The following is a 16,462-nucleotide window of genomic DNA, read 5'->3' on the forward strand; positions in this document are numbered from 1 at the left end:
TGCATGATCAAAAGAGGAGCGGAGGTTTTCGGCTGCAAGAAGGTCTGAATGTCCACCCATAATTACTGAAAAATGGGTAAGAAAAGGTGCGAAAGCCCAACCGCACATGATCATAAGTGGATGAGAAGGTGTTCGACTGCAAGTAGGTGTGAATGTAAGATCATAATTTGTAAAAAGCGGGTAAGAAAAGGTAAGAATGCCCAACCATAAATTATCAAAAGCGGCAGCAGAGTTTCAGCTGGTATTTATCAATGTCTAGATAGATTTCAACAAAAAACAACGTTGTACTTTGCAGTAAAAGAAAGTGCAAATCAAAAGTTTTAGGAATCCGAGAATAAGCTTATTTTCATGAGTTCTGCACGATTTGGGATTTTATGTATAAAATGAATTCCTTCACTCAAACTAAGTTAACACTGCTTTGTCCTTCATATGTACCCATTTCTACATATATTTCAAGCATAAACTTCCTCATACTACCCTGAATGAGAAAGAGCCACACTTGTGATTAAGCCATACACCCCTTTTGAGGAGTTCTGCATGATTTGGGATTTTATCTATAAAATCAATTCCTTCACTCAAACTATGTTAAAACGGCTTTTACCTTCATATTTATCAATGTCTCGATAGATTTAAACAAAAAAACAACGTTGTACTTTGCAGTAAAAGAAAGAGCCAATCAAAAGTTTTAGGAATCCGAGAATAAGCTTATTTTCATGAGTTCTGCACGATTTCGGATTTTATGTATAAAATGAATTCATTCACTCAAACCAAGTTAAAACTGCTTTTTCATTCATATTTATCAATGTCTAGATCGACTTCAACAAAGAACAACATTGTATTTTGCAATAGAAGAAAGAGCAAAACTGAAGGATCAGGAATCCGAGAATAAGCTTATTTTCTTATGGGCAAGTGGGAACTGCTTTGTCCTTCATATTTATCAATGTGTAGATGGATTTCAACTTCTTCTACTGCAAAGTCCAATGTTTTTCTTTGTTGAAGTCGATCTAGACATTGATGAATATGGAAGGACAAAGCAGTTTTAACTTGGTTTGAGCAAAGCAATTCATTTTATAGCAAAATCCGAAATCGTGCAGAACTCATGAAAGCAGGCTTATACTCGGATTCCTGAAACTTTAGATTTGCTCTTTCTTTTACTGCAAAGTACAACGTTGTTTTTTTGTTTAAATCTTTCTAGACATGGTAAATATGAAGGACAAATCAGTTTTAACATAGTTTGAGTGAAGTAATGCATTTTATAAGCAAAATCCCAAATCATGCAGAGCTCACGAAAAGCTTTTTCTCGCTTTTCACTGCTTTTAACAAACTTTGGTCGGACGTTCACACCTTCTTGCATCCGAACACCTCCGCTTCCGCTTTTGATGATGTATATTCGGGCATTCGAACCTTTTATTACCCGCTTTTTACAAACCATTGTCGGACTTTCACACCTTCTTGCAGCCGAACACCACCTCTCCCACTTTTGATGATGTATGGTCCAGTATTGTTACCTTTTCTAACACATTTTTCAGCAATTATGGTCGGACATTCACACCTACTCACAGCTGGACACCTCCGCTCCCGCTTTTGATCATACAATGTCGGGACATCGCTCCTTGTCTTACCAGCTTTTTACAAACTTTAGTCGAACATTCACACCTTCTTGCAGCTGAACACTTCCGCTCCCGCTTTTGATGGTGTATAGTCGGGCTTTCGAGCCTTTTCTTACTCGGTTTTTACAAATTATGGTTGGACATTCAGACCTTGCAGCCGAATACCTCCGCTCTCTCTTTTGATCATACATTGTTGGGCATTCGCACCTTGTCTTACCCGCTTTTTACAAACTATAGTCAGACATTAACACCTTGCAGCTGAACCTCCGCTCCCTGTTTTGATCATGTATGGTCTGGCAATACTACCTTTTCTTCCCCCGTTTGTGAGTAATTATGGCTGGACATTCACACCTACTTGCAGTCGAACAGCTCTGCTCCCGCTTTTGATTATGTTTGGTTGGATATTCGAACCTTTTCTTAACTGCTTTTTACAAACCATGGTCGGACTTTCACACCTTCTTGTAGCCGAACACCTCCGCTCCCGCTTTTTATGGTGTATAGTCGGGCATTCGAACCTTTTCTTACCCGCTATTTACAAACCATGGTCGGACTTTCACACCTTTTAGTAGCCAAACAACTCTGCTACCGCTATTGATTGTGTACAGTCGGGTATTTTAACCTTTTCTTACCCGCTTTTTACCAATTATGGTCGGACATTAGCACCTTCTTACAGCGGAACACCTCCGCTCCCTGTTTTGATCATTTATGGTCTGGCAATACTACCTTTTCTTACCCGTTTTTCAGTAATTATGGCTGGACATTCACAGCTTCTTGCAGCCGAACACCTCTTCTCCCGCTTTTGATGATGAATGGTCCGGCATTCTTACCTTTTCTAACACATTTTTCAGCAATTATTGTCGGTCATTCACACCTTTCTCATCAGCTTTTTGCAAATTATGATCTGACATTCACACCTACTTGCAGCCGAACACCTCGGCTTCCGCTTTTGATGGTGTATATTTTGGCATTCAAACCTTTTCTTACCCGCTTTTTAAAAACCATGGTCGGACTTTCACACCTTCTTTTAGCCGAACAACTCCGCTCTCGCTATTGATTGTGTAGAGTCGGGTATTTTAACCTTTTCTTACCCGCTTTTTACAAACTATGGTCGGACATTCACACCTTCTTACAGCGGAACACCTCCGCTCCCTCTTTTGATGGTGTATGTTCTGGCATTCGAACCTTTTCTTACCCACTTTTTACAAACTATGCTCGGACATTCACACCTTCTTGCAGCGAAACACCTCCACTCCCTCTTTTGATTGTGTATGTTCGGGCATTCGAACCTTTCTTACCCGCCTTTTACAAACTATGGTCGGACATTCAAACCTTCTTGTGGCCGAACACATCCACTTCTGCTTTTGATGATGTATAGTTGGGCATTCACACCTTTTCTTACCCATTTTTCAGTAATTATTGATGGACATTCAGACCTTCTTGCAGCTGAACACCTCTGCTCCCGCTTTTGATGGTGTATAGTCGGGCTTTCGAGGCTTTTCTTCAACAGTGTTTACAAATTATGGTTGGAAATTCAGACCTTGCAGCCGAACACCTCCGCTCCCTCTTTTGATCATACATTGTCGGGCATTCGCACCTTGTCTTACCCGCGTTTTACAAACCATGGTCGGACTTTCACACCTTCTTGTAGCCGATCAACTCCGCTCCCGCTATTGATTGTGTACAGTCGGGTATTTTAACCTTTTCTTACCCGCTTTTTACCAATTATGGTCGGACATTCACACCGTCTTACAGCGGAACACCTCCGCTCCCTCTTTTGATGGTGTATGTTCGGGCATTCAAACTTTTTCTTACCCACTTTTTACAAACTATGGTCGGACATTCAAACCTTCTTGTAGCAGAACACCACCACTTCTTCTTTTGATGATGTATGGTTGGGCATTCGCACCTTTTCTTACCCATTTTTCAGGAATTATGGGTGGACATTCAAACCTACTTGCAGTCGAACAGCTCTGCTCCCACTTTTGATTATGTTTGGTTGGATATTCGAACCTTTTCTTAACTACTTTTTACAAACTTTGTTCGGACGTTCACACCTTCTTGCAGCTGAACACCTCCGCTTCCGCTTTTGATGGTATATATTCGGGCATTCGAACCTTTTCTTACACGCTTTTTACCAACTATGGTCGGACATTCACACCATCTTAAAGCGGAACACCTCCGCTCCCTCTTTTGATGGTGTATGTTCGGGCATTCGCACCTTTTTTTACCTGCTTTTTACAAACTTTGGTCGGACGTTGACACCTTCTTGCAGCCGAACACCTCCGCTTCCGCTTTTGATGGTATATATTCGGGCATTCGAACCTTTTCTTACCCGCTTTTTACCAACTATGGTCGGACATTCACACCATCTTACAGCGGAACACCTCTTCTCCCGCTTTTGATGATGAATGGTCCGGCATTCTTACCTTTTCTAACACATTTTTCAGCAATTATTGTCGGTCATTCACGCCTTTCTCATCAGCTTTTTGCAAATTATGATCTGACATTCACACCTACTTGCAGCCGAACACCTCGGATTCCGCTTTTGATGGTGTATATTTTGGCATTCGAACCTTTTCTTACCCGCTTTTTACAAACCATGGTCGGACTTTCACACCTTCTTTTAGCCGAACAACTCCGCTCCCGCTATTGATTGTGTAGAGTCGGGTATTTTAACCTTTTCTTACCCGCTTTTTACCAATTATGCTCGGACATTCACACCGTCTTACAGCGGAACACCTCCGCTCCCTCTTTTGATGGTGTATGTTCGGGCATTCGAACTTTTTCTTACCCACTTTTTACAAACTATGTTCGGACATTCAAACCTTCTTGTAGCAGAACACATCCATTTCTTCTTTTGATGATGTATGGTTGGATATTCGCACCTTTTCTTACCCACTTTTTCAGGAATTATGGGTGGACATTCACACCTACTTGCAGTCGAACAGCTCTCCTCCCACTTTTGATTATGTTTGGTTGGATATTCGAACCTTTTCTTAACTGCTTTTTACAAACTTTGGTCGGACGTTCACACCTTCTTGCAGCCGAACACCTCCGCTTCCGCTTTTGATGGTATATATTCGGGCATTCGAACCTTTTCTTACCCGCTTTTTACCAACTATGGTTGGACATTCGCACCATCTTACAGCGAAACACCTCCGCTCCCTCTTTTGATGGTGTATGTTCGGGCATTCGCACCTTTTCTTACCCGCTTTTTACAAACTATGGTCGGACATTCATACCTTCTTGTAGCCGAAAACCTCCACTCCCTCTTTTGATCATCCATTGTCGGGCATTCGAACCTTTTCTTACCCGCTTTTTACAAACTATGCTCGGACATTCAAACCTTCTTGTAGCCAAACACATCCACTCCTGCTTTTGTTGATGTATGGTTGGGCATTCGAACCTACTTGTTGCCCGCTTTTCATTAATTATGGGTGGACATTCACACCTTGTCGCAGCCAAACACCTCCGCTCCCTGTTTTGATCATGTATGGTTGGACATTCGCACCTTTTCTCACCTACTTTTTGCAAACTATGGTCGGCCATTCACAGCTTCCTCTCCACCATACTTGTATGGTGGGATATTCACACCCACTTGCATCCGAAGACCTCCGCCCCCACTTTTGTTGATATTTAGTCGGTCATTCACACCTTACCCGTTTTCTTGCAGCCAAACACCTCTGATCTCGCTTTTGATGATGTAAGATTGGGCAATAAGACCTTGCTTTTCCTGCTTTTCACCAACTATAGACGGACATTCACACCTTCTTGCAGCCGAACACTTCCGCTCCACCTTTTAGGTTTCTATCACACCTTTTTTTTCACCGCATTTTATAGATTATAGTTGAAAATTCTCAACCACTCATCCGAAGACCTCTCCTCCCGCTTTTGTTAATATATTTCAACTTTAGTCAGACACTCACACCTACTTGCAACCGAACACCACCTCTCTAGCTTTTGATGATGTATGGTCCGGCATTCTTACCGTTTCTAACACATTTTTCAGCAATTATGGTAGGACATTCACACCTTCTTGCAGCTGAACACCTCCTCTCCCACTTATGATCATGTGCGGATTGATTTTCGAAAATTTTCTTTCATGTTTTCTAGCAATTAATGATGGACATTTAGACCTTCTTGCAGCTGAACACCTCTTCTTCCGCTTTTGATCATACATTGTCAGGCATTCGCACCTTGTCTTACCCGCTTTTTACAAACTTTAGTCAAACATTCACACCTTTTTGCAGCCGAACACAGTTTTTTGCAGCCGAATTTGGGCATTCGAACCTTTTCATACCCACTTTTTACCAAATATGGTCGGACATTCACACCGTCTTACAGCGGAACACCTCCGCTCCCTCTTTTGATGGTGTATGTTCGGGCATTCGAACCTTTTCTTACCCGCTTTTTACAAACTATGCTCGAAAACCTCCACTCCCTCTTTTGATCATCCATTGTCGGGCATTCGAACCTTTTCTTACCCGCTTTTTACAAACTATGCTCGGACATTCAAACCTTCTTGTAGCCAAACACATCCACTCCTGCTTTTGTTGATGTATGGTTGGGCATTCGAACCTACTTGTTGCCCGCTTTTCATTAATTATGGGTGGACATTCACACCTTGTCGCAGCCAAACACCTCCGCTCCCTGTTTTGATCATGTATGGTTGGACATTCGCACCTTTTCTCACCTACTTTTTGCAAACTATGGTCGGCCATTCACAGCTTCCTCTCCACCATACTTGTATGGTGGGATATTCACACCCACTTGCATCCGAAGACCTCCGCCCCCACTTTTGTTGATATTTAGTCGGTCATTCACACCTTACCCGTTTTCTTGCAGCCAAACACCTCTGATCTCGCTTTTGATGATGTAAGATTGGGCAATAAGACCTTGCTTTTCCTGCTTTTCACCAACTATAGACGGACATTCACACCTTCTTGCAGCCGAACACTTCCGCTCCACCTTTTAGGTTTCTATCACACCTTTTTTTTCACCGCATTTTATAGATTATAGTTGAAAATTCTCAACCACTCATCCGAAGACCTCTCCTCCCGCTTTTGTTAATATATTTCAACTTTAGTCAGACACTCACACCTACTTGCAACCGAACACCACCTCTCTAGCTTTTGATGATGTATGGTCCGGCATTCTTACCGTTTCTAACACATTTTTCAGCAATTATGGTAGGACAGTCACACCTTCTTGCAGCTGAACACCTCCTCTCCCACTTATGATCATGTGCGGATTGATTTTCGAAAATTTTCTTTCATGTTTTCTAGCAATTAATGATGGACATTTAGACCTTCTTGCAGCTGAACACCTCTTCTTCCGCTTTTGATCATACATTGTCAGGCATTCGCACCTTGTCTTACCCGCTTTTTACAAACTTTAGTCAAACATTCACACCTTTTTGCAGCCGAACACAGTTTTTTGCAGCCGAATTTGGGCATTCGAACCTTTTCATACCCACTTTTTACCAAATATGGTCGGACATTCACACCGTCTTACAGCGGAACACCTCCGCTCCCTCTTTTGATGGTGTATGTTCGGGCATTCGAACCTTTTCTTACCCGCTTTTTACAAACTATGCTCGGACATTCAAACCTTCTTGTAGCCGAACACATCCACTCCTGCTTTTGATGATGTATGGTTGGGCATTCGAACCTACTTGTTGCCCGCTTTTCATTAATTATGGGTGGACATTCACACCTTGTCGCAGCCAAACACCTCCGCTCCCTGTTTTGATCATGTATGGTTGGACATTCGCACCTTTTCTCACCTGCTTTTTGCAAACTATGGTCGGCCATTCACAGCTTCCTCTCCACCATACTTGTATGGTGGGATATTCACACCCACTTGCATCCGAAGACCTCCGCCCCCACTTTTGTTGATATTTAGTCGGTCATTCGCACCTTTGGCAAACTATGGCCTTCTTGCAGCCAAAAACCTCTGATCTCGCTTTTGATGATGTAAGGTTGGGCATTCAGACCTTGCTTCACCTGCTTTTCACCAAATATAGTCGGACATTCACACCTTCTTGCAGCCGAACACTTCCGCTCCACCTTTTAGTTTTCTATGGGGCATTCACACCTTTTTTTTTATAAAAACACCACAGGAACACCGTATTGAGGCTTTGTTCTGACCGCTCATTCGGTGTCGCATTTCTTTCACTCTCTTTTCTCAGCAGATTAAAAGAAACTTCCATCCTGCACCGCTGTTTGCTTTTTCACAAGAACAGAGGAGAGCGCACCGTTCCCAGCGGCACTGCAGTACCGGGTCGATGCTTGGAGTGAACGGAGCAAGCTCCTTTTTCAACTCCTATTGATACAAATCCATTTAATATGTAGTCCTTGCATAGAGGACACATCAGACATTAAACTGATAAGTACAGATACTACACTTGATCTTAGCCAAAAGGCCGAGAAGCGATAACTGTCCACTGGTTCACGTTCGAGGGCCCTTCCTGGCACAATGCGCACTTGTAGCGGTGTTCTTTTTATGGCCATAGTGTCACTTTGCACCTCCGCCCACCCGCTGCACTGAGCACTCTTCAGCCCTTTTAAATGGTATAACTTTACACTACCGCACGCTTCAGCGAGCACCATTCAAGCAACAACTTTGCACTCCAGCTTCGAACATCGGCACAGTCGCAACAAGTAAGGCGACTCTACTCAGAGAAGTCACTCTGCACAGTAACAAGATTTCTTTTGCACAGACAGAAAGGGCTTCTTCCGCAAAGGTAAAGCCTGCCAAAAATAGAAACAACTCATTAGTGCTGCTCAACGTTGTACTTTGCAGTAAAAGAAAGAGCAAATCTAAAGATTCAGGAATCCGAGAATAAGCTTACTTCCATGAGTTCTTCACGATTTTGGATTTTGCTATAAAATGAATTCCTTCACTCAAACTAAATTTAAACTGCTAAACCACTAATCTGTTACATGCAAGGCAGATGTCAAATTCACCGAAATAGGATCTAAGGGTATTTGGCCAATCAAGCTGTAGCAGCTTCGGTAAAAGAGTATAAGTTGAAGAGTTTGTGAATAAAGGTGTGCGCACACATAGTGAGTTGTAGGAAAATAGGCAGGGAGCAATGCCGGCTGGGGTATAGGTTCTTGTATGTTGTCTGACTGTTTGATTTGAATGTGTTGTGTAAGTGTCCTGTTGAATGTTACATGTTTGGGCTTTGACATGCTTCACTGATGTTGTTAACTGTGTGGTGTGTCCTGAAATGTTATATGTTTGGGCTGTGTGACATGCTTAATGCTTTTCAGTAGCAACCCACTTATTCATATATAGCAACTGACAACATAAGAAGTCCGGACATACTTTGATAGTAGTTGTAGAAGTATCCTTATTGATAATAGATAAACTAATTCATAGTGATAGAACAGTAGATGAACAGGTGCCTGCACATGTCTCATGAAAATAAAATGGGTGTATAATTGCTGACGGCAGAGCAATACTGCCAAACTTATGAGTTCTTGTGGCAAACTTGATTCAGTGTCTTGACGTGTATACGCTGTTTGGCTGACTTGTCACAAGAAACAAAGTGTGTTTGATAAGATCCGACCATTTTATTACGGGAGGATCAGTATGTATGGATTCTGATGTGACTGATAAACCCATTCGTATCTTAAGCATAATCTAATACGTGAGACAACGCCCTGGCACATAATCAAAAAAAAAAAAGAGAGAGCGGTTTTGTGTCCCCACAGTCCATAATGTAGAAAAGGGAGAAAAAAGCCTTTCTGATTTGTTGTGTGTGCTCACAGTGCAGAGTGTAGAGAAAAGAGAGAAAAGAAAGCCGTTTTGGTGTCACGGGTGTTGTGACTTACACACACACATTTCTGAATTGAGAAAGGAAATTATTTTAGAGGAAGCACTAGAGTTTAGATCCCACATTTGTTGATAGGCATTCATTTAATTTTTCTTTTAATCAGTTTTAAAGTGAATACTAACTGAGAAATGAAAAAGGTGAAGAGTTTAGAAGCTTGGTTCAAGAGCAAAACTTGGTTTATGATCAGCTGAGTCTCTAAACAGAACAGCAAAGGGCTTCATCGAACATTTAAAAAAGATTCAGATTGTTAGAATATCCAGAATTTATAGGAATGGTGGTGATTACTCTTATTTTCTAGAATGGAAATAACTGCACCATGTCTGTTTTATGAATTTAAGGGGCTAAAAAGTTTTGTTCTCGTTTTTCTATGATTAACCGAATGTATGTGAGAGTCCAAACAGACAGAAGGGTTACGGCCGAGCGCTGAACCTTCCAAAAAAGATGAGACAGGTTGGACCCGTGCCATACTAGTTAAGACCTGCCTGTGGATAACAGGTTCTTTAAACTCTCACACACACAAACTCACACACGTTCGCACACATACACCCATACACACACACATTCTTGAACTTGCTGCACTAGAATTGTAGTCTGAATACCTTTATGCCAAACAGATTTGCTTTGCCAAGGGAAGTTTTATAAATGTTTATTGTTTATGTTTACAATATATAAACTAGCAGAATATTTAATTCATCCTCCTTGTCCCTCCCACCCCAGAGAGGGCAGCCAGAGACTGGCTGCAATAGGCATCCCCGCTACCTGGGACCCAACACAGGGCAGGAGGGCCTGATGTCCACCAGGCTCGGGGCCTGCAGTCACCATATTCCGGGAGCTACTGTACCCCCAGAAGGAACCCATCCCGCCCCACCCCACTCAACCCAACCCCACCCCGGAGGACCTCTACAAAAACAAACAAACAACAACAAAAATCAAACAAACAAACAAACAAATCACCCGGTTACACCAGTCGCAGCAGCCCGGGCCTGAGACCCACCATCACCCAGGCCCCCCCAGGCCCCCCCCAACTGGGGAAAAGCACACCCCCATACAGACCCCCTCCTCCTCACCGCACGCCCCAACACCCTAAAAAAAACAACCACCTGCGGACACCTTGGAGTTCCCAGAGCAACAAGGCCGGCACCAGGACCTGCACCAACCCACGCATACTGTGGCATGTCCAGGGCAACCCAGACCCCCCAGGCACAGGCAGGGCCCCGCCCCGGGCGCAAGGCAGCGGCAAGCCACCAGGTCCAGGCCCAGCTCCACCACCCACGCCAGAGCGGCCCGGTCACCCGGTACAGAGCCAGCAGCCACCACCCCAAGGCCCCTAAGGGACCCCGCCCCACACCGCAAGACAGCCCCACCCGCAAGCCTCCAAAACTGCCCTCCAAGCCCGACACACAGTCCCCCCCAACAATGACCAACCCGGTCCCCACGACCCGAGAGACCACCAGACGCCCGAAGCCACACAGCCCCCCCCAGCACACACCCAACCGCCCAGAGCGATTTCTAAACTGGTTAATACACAGATTGTTCTTCGCTTTCCAGTTCATGAGAATAGTTTTCTTTGCTATACATAACACTGTGAGGATCATGTGTGCTAAGCTAAATTCCACGTTGATGTTGTCTAAGTCACCCAGTATGCACAGTGTGGGGCATGCAGGAATGCTACACTTTAGCCATGTTGACAGGTCCGCACAGACTTCAAGCCAGAACTTCTGGACAGGCGCACAAAACCACAAAGCGTGTGCATAATCATCAGGTGTGTTATCTGTGCAATGTGAGCAGATGTTTGAGTGTGTTAGACCCATCCTGAACATCCTTTGTCCTGTATAGTGTGTTCTATGAAGAATTTTGTATTGTATGAGCTGTAAATTAGGATTTTGAGTCATTCTGAAGGTGTTCAAACATATTTGTGGCCAGAAGCTATGACTAGAACTGATGGATAAATCTGCCTCCCATTTTGAGGACGGTAGAGACATTGTGTCATCTATCTTAGACAATAATTTATATATTTTTGATAGTAGTTTTGGGGTGCAGATGCTTAGAAATTCTGCTACCCTAATCGGGAGTTGTAAGTCTGGTTGGTGGAGGATATATTTCTTTGTTATTATAGACTTAAGTTGTTGATATTCTAGGAATTTATTGCTGCCTATCTCATGTTGTGATATGAGCTCATCAAATGAAATAAAATGTCCATTTTGGATTATATGTTCCAGATGTTTGATTCCTTTGATCTTCCATAGAGTAAAGTTTAGCATTTTTTTGTTTTGCAGGATGTCAGGATTGTTCCAGATGGGTGTAAGCTTACACGGGACAAGTGAAGACTTTGTTATTTTAAGAAATTCCCACCAGGCTGTCAGAGAGGTGCTGATGTTAATGCTTTTGAAACATTTGTGATTTTTTACGTTTTGACTAATAAGTGGCAGGTCAGAGATTTCCAGATTATCACACAATGCTTGTTCTATATTTATCCATGTTCATCTATTGGGCTAGGTTTAAACCATTTTGATATATACCGTAACCTATTGGCTAAGGAATAGTGCTGAAAATTAGGTAAATCTAATCCACCACTGTCCTTGGTCTTCTGTAGGGTTTTTAAACTAATACGTGGTGGTTTGTTTTTCCACAGAAATTTGGAGATGCATGAATCTAGTGACTTAAACCAAGTAGCAGGTTGGTTTTATGGGGATCATTGAGAACAAATAGTTAACTTTTGGTAGTATCATCATTTTAATGGTTGTAACACTCCCCATAAGTGATATAGGTAAGGACTTCCAACGAGAGAGATTGTCCTCTACTGTCTTTAATAATTGCACATAAATTAGCTTTGTTAGCTCTGAGAGCCTGGAGGAAATGTTTATGCCTAAATATCTAATATTTCCTGACTGTAAAGTGATCGCAGGTATATTCTGGACCCTACAGTTAATGGGCAGAACTGTGGTCTTAGACCAATTGATAGAGTAGTCAAAAAGTGCTGAGAATTTATTTATGAGTGTGATCGTGTGAGTGAGAGACGTCTGTGAGTTCTGAAGGAAAAGTAATACATCATCAGCATAAAGACTTATTTTATGCTCAATATTTTGGGGTTGGATGTCTTTAATATTTCTATCTTGTCTGATAGCAGCTGCTAAAGGTTTGATGAAAATAGCAAAAAGTGAGGGAGAAAGTGAGCAACCCTGTCTTGTACTTCTCTGCAGACTGAAGCTTGGAGAAGTTTGATCATTTGTCCTGACACTTGCATTTGGGGAGTCAGTTATTTTCTTGTGAGGAGATAAGAGGCTTTAATAATAATATCTTGCAAGAGAGAACAACACAGTACAGAATACAGAGTTGCTCTGACCACTGAAGCAAAAACACACAGTTATATTGCCCGCTCATCACGTCATCTGTTTTTGGGTATAATTGATTGTTCTTCTAACTTTCCTCCCCAACCATCAGTTGAGGTTACCCAGACACACTCGTAAATACCAGCCTAACCCTGTCCCCCCTAAAGTGCACCTATCTCATTATAACAAGCCCACCATTGTAAAGAGGAATTTAAGAAAACAGGGCAGGGTGGTACCTTGCAGCTCGGTCATTTGCAGGTTATACACAGTAACACTCAATACAATGCATATAAGAATTATTTTCCATTACATTCCTCCCTTTTGATTATAATAATACCATTATATTAATCAACCCAAAAGAAACAAGGAAAATAATAACTTTATCTGTAAAACATCAGCCTGCATTTGCACACAACGTGAGTTTAAAATGCAGGCATCATAGTAATAAAGGGTCCAATGATAAACAATCAAAACATGAACAATTAAACATGATTATCTTCATCCCTCTCTAAGTCAGCGTCACTAGAGGAAAAATTTTGAAAGCAAGAAAGTTATTTGAGTCATTTGGTCTTTTTCACACTGTTGTTTAGATGGACTACATAAAAGGATGTCATCCACATACTGCAAAAGAGCAGAGCCTGTGGTTGATTGAAGTTAATCCAGACTAGCTTTGAGGGCAGCATTGTAAATAGTGGGACTTTCACAGTACCCCTGGCATAACCGGGTAAAAGTCCAAGATCTCCCTTCAAACTAAAAAGCAAACCAAAATGGGCTATCAGGGTGCACTGGCGACAAGTCAACCACTGAGAAAAACTGTGCATCTGATGTAATTTGAGACAAAATAGTGTGTGGGTTGGGCACAGTAGGAGCATGTGGCTGAACTGCAGCATTCACCGCTTGGAGGTCCTGTACAAAACGCCATTCATCTGGCTGGCCAGCATCTTTAATCTTTTTAACAGGAAACAATGGAGTAAGCACAGGTGAATTTTCAAAAGGAACAATAACGCTTGTTTTCTGAAAAGATTGAAAAACAGGTTTAATCCCTTTAATTGCTTCAGGCTTAAAAGGGTATTGTTTTTTACATCGACAAAAGTCTGATTTAGGGGTGACAATTACTGGTTCACAGCCTTTTATCAACCCCACATCATATTTGCTCTTAGCCCAAAGATCATTGGGCACTTCAGCCAACATGGGTATCGAAGACAAATCTGTTTCAGATAAAAAACATGCTTCAAAATGTGATTCTGTGGTAGGAATTAAGTCCACAGTTCTTTGACAATGCATTGTACTCAAAAATATTTTTTTGTATGCTGACAATCGTTCAGAAAACATCAAATTTGGATCAGCAGGTGAAACAGTCCACTCCATTTCTTTCTGACATGTAGCAACAAACTCTCCCACACCTTGTCACTGCCAGTGTGTACGTTTGGCCAAGGAAATGTGAGGGCGAGTACCACAAACATTAAAAAAATCGAAGTGCTCTGGAGTGAGCGACACAGCCAATAAAGTAGGCGCACATATTTTTTCACTTCTTCTCATAGTCATTGTCAGCCCCCAAAGAAATGTGTGATGTGCAGTGCAAATCAGCAGGTTGCATGAAATCAGAAAGGGGTGAAACTAACGCTTTTGCTTCTTCCACTAGTTGTTGTGAAAAAGGAGAGCTGGGAAGTTTCCACTCATAAGCATATGTAAGTGCCGATGAATCAAACTGCACTGCTGTGAAAACTTTGTCAGGCTGTAACATAACCTTAACACCCTCTGGTGTAGAAGTTAAAATAATGCCTAATTTACACATGAGATCACAGCCCATCAGGTTAATGGGACACAACTCTGATAACAAAAATGAGTGTTTGAAGGAGAGCTCATCGGGAGTGACAACACGCAATGGGCATTGTCATTTTCTCCTTCACAACCTGGCCTGATGCAGACATACAGTAAACGTGGTTTCCACTTAACTTTGGAGGACAATCAAACTCCCCTGACGTCACTACTGATGAACATAAGTTCCTATATTCTGAGAGAAATATCTTTGCTCTAGGACGGAAATAGCATGCAAAACTTTACTACGTGAATCACAGTCGGCAAGCGTTGCTTCACTACACAGAGCAGGAAAAATGTGTGAGTGTGTTTGTGTTATCACCCATTAGTGGAGGCTCCGCTGCCGCGTGACGTCCAGAACCTGCCTCCCACCCTCAGTCAGCCTTTTGCCCAATTTCATCACTTTTTAGCTGTGGACAGTCCTTCTTCCAGTGTCCAGTCTGGCCACAGTAAAAACAAATATTCGGATCATAGCTCTGGCGTGGCCCATTTCGACCTCCTCTCCCACACGTCCACGTCTTCGGCCTCGTCCTCTGTTTACACCAACTGCGTAATACATGGTCATGGTTGCCAAATGCAGCTCCTTTTCACACTTGTCCCTTTTGGTTGTCTTACGTGTCTCAACTTGGTTCTGAGCATGGCGAGCACATCGGCGAACGTCAGCCAAACGAGGACCCTCACACCATCCCACGTAAATGTTCTTTACTTCAGTGGCGACATCTATATAATATTGTCTGGGTCCCGTTAAAACATGTATTTTTCCCATCTAATTCCTTGTTTGCTTTAAAACAAGTATTCCCCATTTTCTATCCCTTCAGTAGCCAACCAGTTTGTATGGAGTACACTGGAGCAACTTGACTGATCAGTAAAACACTGCTTTTGTTGTCACCGCAAGGCTTCCCCCGTCGGTTGTTTCACTGAGACACTACTGAGTAACTATAACTCAACACAGTTTATACACATAACATTCATATACATACTAACAAACAAACAAACAATAATTTATCGCAATTTTCTCATCTCTGTTTGAACGTACACCCAGGTAAATATTCCTGTAGTCTTCTCATGCCGACTATGGACCCATTCATTGTTTAACTTCACTGTTTTGCAAATCCTAATTGAATATTACACATTGACATTGAACTTTACTGGATAAGCAGGTCTTCATTGCATTCAGCAGCCTATATGTGAGCATCTATGTGTAAGCTGTTCTTCTTTGCATTTATCAGCAGCAAGCAATTCTTCACTGCACATGCATATGTAAATAGTAAAACAATTCCAATGTGTTAGCGAAACCTTCTATATCACAGTGGTTTCTAAGGTCTATTTTAAGTTCTTTGCCATCAGTGAGATGACATTGTTTACAAAGTGTGTCAAATTATCACTGAAGATCTTTTCAGGAATTTCAAATCTAGAAATGAGTTATTTTACGCGTGATTTTGCTACAGAGAGTGCATCTGCTTGTGCACATGGAAATATTTCAGACCATTTGGTAAAAACCTCTGTTGTCACTGAGCAGAATCGTTTCCCTTAACATTTATTTAGTTCAATGAAATCTACACAATAATGAAATAATGAAATCCAAACAAATATGTTGAAAAAGATACACTGGCTTAGGGAATTATCTTCGTTTTGGTCTTAGATTGCCCTGTGGAATGTATTTTGCACATATTTGACCTGCTAGACAAAACTTTATTCATTTATTTATTCTAAAAAAAAAAATTCAATAATTAGTAAAACCATATGCTGTAAAAACCTTGTTCATTATTGCTTCAATCCCTCCTGTTGAGACATGACATGGTCCGTGGCTCAATACTGCAGCATATTTAAACAAATTCTTTGGCAGTATGGTTTTCCTTCCG

General features: G+C 42.0%; 1 non-coding gene across 1 annotated transcript; it reads right to left on the minus strand.

The window, feature by feature from the left end:
* Positions 1–7,855: 7,855 nt before the first annotated feature.
* Positions 7,856–8,046, minus strand: LOC140283310 (U2 spliceosomal RNA). The gene has a single exon (XR_011910017.1). It is a non-coding gene; the product is annotated as a U2 spliceosomal RNA (small nuclear RNA).
* Positions 8,047–16,462: the final 8,416 nt, after the last annotated feature.

The sequence above is a fragment of the Leuresthes tenuis genome, unplaced genomic scaffold, assembly GCF_036924035.1.
Source record: "Leuresthes tenuis unplaced genomic scaffold, fLeuTen1.0.hap1 SCAF_23, whole genome shotgun sequence".
In the NCBI taxonomy this organism is placed as follows: Eukaryota; Metazoa; Chordata; class Actinopteri; order Atheriniformes; family Atherinopsidae; genus Leuresthes; species Leuresthes tenuis.